General features: G+C 34.6%; 1 long non-coding RNA gene across 11 annotated transcripts; it reads left to right on the top strand.

Annotated features, from left to right (window-relative positions):
* Nucleotides 1–1182: 1182 nt before the first annotated feature.
* On the top strand, nt 1183–6745 carry LOC130459244 (uncharacterized). 11 transcript variants are annotated; one of them, XR_008918507.1, is made up of 7 exons: nt 1185–1441; nt 2173–2234; nt 3376–3443; nt 3709–4149; nt 4341–4425; nt 5771–5832; nt 6470–6745. It is a non-coding gene; the product is annotated as an uncharacterized lncRNA (long non-coding RNA). The 11 variants fall into 11 exon arrangements; XR_008918502.1 differs by having other exon boundaries at nt 1188–1441; nt 4321–4425; XR_008918504.1 differs by having other exon boundaries at nt 1183–1441; nt 3709–3821; nt 3988–5832.
* The last annotated feature ends 829 nt before the right edge of the window (nt 6746–7574 follow it).

Raw genomic sequence — 7574 nt, 5'->3', positions numbered from 1 at the left:
TGTATGGAGGTTAACTAGTGTGCGTGGTCTAATTGTATAATATATGTAGCAGGGATATCAGTTATATAACAAATTTCTAGATCAATTGCGGCTCATTTATATATCAAGTGCGGCTCTTTTTTATGCTTGTGCTGCCCATTTTTATGTCAAGTGCGGGCTAATTTCCAAAATTGGCAGCACAAAATTTGTTAAGTGCGGGCTCATTTTTAAAATTGGCAGCACAAACTTTGTCAAGTGCGGGCTCATATTGCAAAATTGGCAACACCAAATTTGTCAAGTGCGGGCTAATTTTGTAAATTGGCAGCACTTGAAGTATCAAGTCCTGCCAATATTTTGGTAGCACTTGAAGTATCAAGTGCTGCCAATATTTTGGCAGCACTTGAGAAACATGAAGTGCGGGCAAACCATGTGCTGCACATGTAAAAGACCGCACTTAACCCCTTAAAATGAGCCCGCACTTGAGCTTTTTTCTTCATATTGGCAGCACTGAGAAACATGAAGTGCGGGCAAGCCATGTGCTTCACATGTAAAAGCCCGCACTTAACCCCTTAAAATGAGCCCGCACTTGAGCTTTTTTCTTCTAGTATGCTTTCGTACCAGGGAGAATGATCACAGAAAGTTGCCTTATTGCACATGAGGTTATGCACCACATTAAACACAAGAAAAGAGGCACTTCATATGAAGTAGTGTTGAAGATCGATTTAAATAAGCATATGACAGAATTAGATGGGATTTTGTTGAGGAGGTCCTCAAGGCTTACTTATTCCCCCCATTTGGATCAATTGGATCATGCAAGCAATCACAACAGTGTCATACTCTATACTCATCAATGGAGAACCTTCAACGCCCTTCACCCTGAAGGTAGGGCTACGACAAGGCGATCCACTATCGTCGTATATCTTCATATTGTGTATGGAGATTCTTTCCCGAAAGATCCAACTGTAACACCCTAATAATTCCTTGCTTTTATAAAACCATTTTCCAACTTAAAATAAAGGAATTACTAAAGTATTACCGCCACCGTGATAACGGTTAAGGCTATTACCAGAATTACGCAGCGGAATTAAATGTCAACTAACTTTTAAAAACATAATTACACTACTACAAAAGGCGTGCTTTTTGGACGCTGAGAGGTCGACCCCTAGGTCTAAGCGCTCGGTGGAAAAAAGTTCGCGTATTTTGGCGACGCTTATTGGAGCCTAGGGTTTTGACGACACCGTTCAGCGTCCAGAACACACGTGTATTTCACGTGCTGTTGCGTGAAATTTTAATACGGATCAATATCCGCAAGTTTAGGCCAATTCTCAAAAATTTGGAAGAATTTCGGAGAAACCGCTCGCCATTGTCTCTCATCCCATGTTTCCTCTCAAACCCTAAAAATTTCCATCTGTAAATCCCATGAAAGAAGATTCTCTGTTCTCTCTTTTCCATTGGTCTTCAGGTTTTTAGCACCTTCTTCCTACGTTTATTTGGTGCTTTTTGTTGTTAAATATTATCTGATATTTTTTTTAGTATTTATGCGGAAAACCCAATCGGAGTTTCTTCAGATTTAATTGCTCTTTCATTCAATATCTCTTTCTTAGTACTTGAATTTTAAAGGTAAACCTAAAATATTGTAGTTCCCTTCCCCCTGTTGAGTCGGTGCTGTTCTTGTTCTGTTCATTCCTTGCAAACTCATTGATATTTGCTTTTGTAGAAACATGTGAATTCCGGAATTAATTATGTAAAAATGGGTTAATTTATGTCAATTTTTTATAAATTTTGACCCTTACTTTCGAATGAAGCAAAATTTTGAATGAGATCTCGGGTTTTTTCTTCATCCCTGCTCTGAAACTAAGGAGGCAGATAGGTGAATGAAGTGATATCTTGGAGGCATTGCATCACCCCTGCTATTATTATTTTATGAAAGTTAAGCGTTTGGATTTATTGATTGATTGATTTGTTAGGGAATTTGTTTATTTATGCTTATTCATAGTTTTTAAGGTATCAGATTCCCTTGATTTTATAATCTTATCTACTTGGTTTATCAAGTGAATAAAGTATCATTGAAGACCAAAGCTGTATTTACTCTTATTTTTCTCGGAAACAAGATCTAGTGTGTCCTAGTTAGACAATCTAATATCGACCTTATATGTTCATGATGGTGTTTTTCTTTTTGAATTTTGGTTGCAGACAGACTATGCCTGATGTTAGTAGTTGTTTTGCTGAAGATGAAATGTGGTAAATCTCAGAAGGTAATATTCCCTAAACTAAAACTTGTGAAGTAAGAAACAAAAAGCTAGCATATTTCTCCTAGTGCTCGTGATGACATAAAAATTGAGTGATTATAAACATGCTTGTATAGTTGTGACATGTTGCAGCTTCAATCTCCTTACCGTAGTCTCCAATAAAAGTTGTTGATATACATTCTGCCATAACCTTTATTGGTAGGCGATCTGTTAGGAGATATGTGGTTTAGTCGTGTCTTTACAATAAATTTTCTTTTATTGGTAGTCTGATTGCAAGATATGATTTATTGGTTTCCTTAACTTAACTTGCATACTTGTGAATAAAATTTGAAGGCAATTTAACGAATTTTTGTATATGGACTAAGGGTCACATGTTAAATGCAATATCATATCTTGTATATATTTTATAAATTGTCCTTGCGAAATACTCCTTCCGTCCCGGAATACTCACACCGGTTTGACCGGCATATAGTTTATGGCAATTTAATTGACTTATTATTTAATTAGATGTTAGTTGATATTGAGTATTTTTAAATATAGTTAGTGGGCAATGTGTCAACTTTTTAAGGGTGGTGGGAGTGGGTGATTTTTTTAATGTTAGAAATACAAGTGGGACCTTAGGTAAGTGAGAGAAACAATATAAAATTAGAAAATACCAGTTATAGAAACGGTGCAAGTATTACGGGACGGTTTTATAAGGAAAGCGATGCGAGTATTCCGAGACGGAGGGAGTATAAGGGTATATTTCTAGATAAAATTGAAATACATGCTAGATTGAGAGTGTTTTAGATGCTTATGGTTTGTTTCCTCACTCTACATTAATGATCTTTTTGTCCTTTAGATAAATATAATCATGTTGGGTTTAACACCCTATTGAATCAAACAGAATGTTATTCCAATATTCTATAGTGAAATGTGCACCAACATTTTTCCAATATTTGACAAGTCTATTCCAGTTGTATTTATTTATCTGGCAGCCTCAACTCGCAAGTAGGAGTAGTGATGTTTTATTTGACCAATATATAGTCTTATGGTGAATATATTCATGACTTTAGGTGAAATAAATGTTTCATATATAATATAAAATACAAAATGTAACCAGGCACTAACGCTTAAAGCTCTTACTGGAGAATTATTCAATTTGTAGGTAAAGTTCATGCATGAGCTGAGGTTGTAGATTGTGCACAATAAGTCTTTGGAATGGAACACATAAGGGTAATTATTCTAATTTATTATCACTAAATTCTTTTGCATTTGATCACTTCTTTAAATAGTTGCTGAAATTGATGGGGCTTTAGGAAACATTCCTAAACTGATTGGAACTTCCTTAGATGGTAGCTTTAATACTTTATTCTTCTACTTTTCTAAAACTTCGTATTTGTGTGTTTGTTTTTGCTGGTTTACTTGAGTTACTTGAGGTAAACTCTTTTTTCATTTGTGTTGGACATGATCCACTAAAGAACTCTTGCTGACATGACAGAGCACATAAGGCTGAAGAGTTGGCTTCTCCCATGCACCATCATCAGAACACAATTCACACCAGAAGGGTAAATCCGGGTGTTCTTTGTTAAAGCCTGTCGGAAAATTATTTCGGTAAGTTTGAGGGCTTATATGATAAGTCCCCCAATGAATTACATGATTTACCATGAGTTGTTGCCATGAATTATTTCAAACTGATGTCTTCTTCCTGTAATTATTTTTGTTTTATTTCACTTATCTCAATAATGGCTCAATGTTGACATACAATAACATTGTTCAGTAATCTCTTGATTCTCCTCAATGGCTCAATGTAGTCCTTTTCATTTTACCAAGATTTCTATTGCGCCTCTCTTTACTGATTGGATAGTTTAGTCAAGTCACCTGGGTGTACGAAAGTTATGTGATGTACGAAAGTCAATTCTCTCTTCGCCATTTTCTTCAGGTTTGTTGCACATTCTTCGAATGTTTCTTTGGTGCTTTTTTTTAAATTATTGTTGCTATTATTATTATTATTATTATTATTATTATTATTATTATTATTATTATTATTATTTTCTCAAATATAATCTAATATTTTCAATCCTACGTTGAATTCTTTATCTTCTTCCTCTAGTCACCCTTCACGTGTTACAGTGGCGGAAAACCTCGGGGTTTCTATCTTATTCATTTTCGGTTGTGATTTCACTCAATTTCTCATTCTTGTACTCGGATTTCTGAGGTAACCCCTAAACTATTGCATGTCCTATTCTGTTCATCCCTTCAATTCTCATTGATATTTACTTTTGTATAAATGTGTGATTTGCAAAATTAATAATTTATAGATGGGTGAATTTATGTTAATTTTGTCATATTTTGAGCCTTTACTTAGTCTTGACTTGGTATAATTATTTTATGAATGTTAAGCTTCTGGATTTATTAATTGATTTATTTGTTATGGAATTTGTTTATTTATGCTTTTTTACAGTTAAAGCTACTGAATTTATGATTGATTGAATACACTCCTTGGCCATATTACCTAGTGCAAGGCTAGTATGTGGTCTTCGTATCTTAAATATAATTGGTTGATAAAAGCAACATTTCAGCATTACAAAAGCACGAAACTAAGGCTAATGAAGGAACTGAACCTACTTCTTAGTTTTTCACTTACCCTAAGACCAATACTGACAACAATATTGGCTTCCAAGTACCTACACACTATTAGACGTGACTGAACCTGTTGCCTTTGCAATTTTTCCGACCACTTGGATAGCATCTTTTGGGGCTTAAGAGATCATCTTTTAAATAATAAGCAGCATCAGGAAAACAAGAGTTTGGCCAAAACTTGTATTGCTTACATGTAAGCAAATATAAATTCACAAAAGTAAGAATTAATTTCACAAGTGAACCATACAATAATTCCCTTATTTTTATAATCTTATCTACTTTGTTTACCAAGTGAATAGATACTGACTAATTACTGAAAGCATCGTTGGAGCTAAAGTTGTGCTGACTCTTGTTTTCATCGGAAACAAGATCTAGTGTGTCCTACTTAGAAAGTCTATTCCTGACCTTATATGTTGATGATGGTATTTTTCTTGGTTACATTTTGGTTCCAGGCAGAGTAGGCCTGATGTTTATAAGTTGCTTTGCTGAAACTAATGTAGATCTCTGAAGTTTATGTTGTCAACTACGAAGTAATATAACTTAAAAGTGTAGGTTTTAATGTTTTGGGATCTGAATGAGCCTCATCTCTTATTTATTAATGGTGTTAAATTCTTAATCATCCCTAGTTTGTACTTGAAGTATATATGATAGTTTGTTGCTAAGAAATCGCATCGTTCAGCATCATGTTTGTTTTTTTGTTGAAGCCAATGTTATAATCTCATTAGTTTATTTTGGCAAATATAAGCACTTAGAAGTGTATTCTTTCACGTTATATTCAACTCTAGTTTGTAATTGAATTAGTATGCTAATGTTATGTTATTTCTGTTACTAAGGTGCTCTGATCATCAGGCCCTACTCTATTCTGGCCAGCTATGTTTACTGTGAAGCTTCACTTTATACAGTGTGTGTATCTTTTTCAGGTGCTTGGTTGAGCCAGTTTAACGACCAAGCTATCCTTGAACAACATCTCCTAGTTCTGTAGGTCTATTCCTCATCTTCTGCTTGTTTGATTGATTTTTCTTAATTATGTGATAAAGACTACTTACTTTCTTAATTATTGGGTTTGAATATGAGTGCATAATCTGTCAGAACGGTGGAAAAGAAGCTCGAGAATCCTAAACTTAATCTCACATATCCAGTTCTAATAGCTTTGCAAACCAACAAGCTTATTATGTAAGAATCATGAATTTAGCCCTAGTTTGTATGAGTGTTCTTTGCGGCCAGAAGCTAGGAAAAAATGAAACTGGTATAGCTGATACTGATTGAATCTGACTGTACACCAGTCAAGCAATGAAAATGCGAGTTATGTTGTATATCATGATTTGTGTAGAAAAGAGTAAATGTTTATGATAGCTTGATCAGGGTTTTATACAAGGGAGATTTAACCATTCGAATTTAAAACAATAGGTTTATATAGTGTATTTGCAGGGGTATATCTGGTTTATTTTTATCAAATGTACGTATGAACTATGAAGTTGACAAGTTGATAAGAAGGGAATCAACCCTCGTCTTTTGTTAGAGTTAACATTTATTGTTTCGTTGTTGTTTTGGTTGATTTTCGATGACGGGTGATTTGGATTTCCAACTCATGCTTATTTCATTTTGTTTTTTCTTTGAAGATCGTTCAACGTGATGAGGAGCGACATGAGAATGAAGGCCATGACACTTGAGCTTATAAGCTACTACCACCTTAGATCCTAGTTTTTCTAGGATTTAGTTCTTCGGTTTGGTAGATACAATTTGTGCTTTTTGTTATGTTTTGGACTATTTAGTTAGTAACATGTTAGTAACTTTATCATGTACTATGGATTTTAACGTATTACGTACTTCTAGATTTTGTAAGTATTTTTAATGTTACGTTGATTGAAGACCAATTATTCAAAATTCAGGTTTCATTGTTCTTGTTACTTTAATTTTATGATGAATAAAGTTAATTTATTATATTAAATATAGATATAAAGGTGAAAAAAAAAGTCATACAAAAAAAATTTGGTCGCCTTTTGATGTTGTGATAGAGGGCTCAGGCAGATTTAAAATTCTGGCCAACAAAATTTCTGGACGCTTTTAAGCGTCGAGAATAATAAATTGGTAAATGTTTTAGGAAGCGGGAAACTGGATAGTCCCGACGCCAAAAATATATATATGGTCGTCAAAAAGCGTCAAGATTCTCGACGCCAAGCAAAAAATGAGGACACCAAAAATCGTCCAAACCATCGACGACAAAAGAGCGTCGAGAAAAATTCTCGACTCACTTTTTCTCGACGCTTTCAAAAATCGTCGAGGACAAATTTCGCGACGCATTAAAGCGTCACAAAATGGTTCAAAAAGCGACGAAAAAGCGCGGGATTTGTAGTTGTGTTAATGTAAAATTGAGGCCTCCTACAATTTGGAACCATAACGGCCCAAAATCCCAAACATAAATAGTTCAAACATTTCAAACATAATTAAAATAAAGTTAAATAGTTTCAAAGTACGAAAACATGCAACTCTCTCGATCATCCCAAGCCACATGTTTCCGATCTACCAACCTGCTATTTTATTCTACTCCCCATCAATGCAAGTGCAAATGATAGATCATCATAGGGTCATTAAGGCAAAGGCCATGACCAAAACACACAAAGCACGTAGTCAGCAAAAGCTGAGTACTTAGAAGCATAGAGTAAATGAAACTAAAACATGCATCACTCACTAAGTACTAATCAACATGCAAAAGCCATATAATAA

The sequence above is a fragment of the Spinacia oleracea genome, chromosome 4 (genome assembly GCF_020520425.1).
Source record: "Spinacia oleracea cultivar Varoflay chromosome 4, BTI_SOV_V1, whole genome shotgun sequence".
Taxonomy (NCBI): Eukaryota; Viridiplantae; Streptophyta; class Magnoliopsida; order Caryophyllales; family Amaranthaceae; genus Spinacia; species Spinacia oleracea.
Note: the sequence above shows the minus strand (reverse complement) of the source record. Positions and strands in the feature narration are given on the sequence as shown.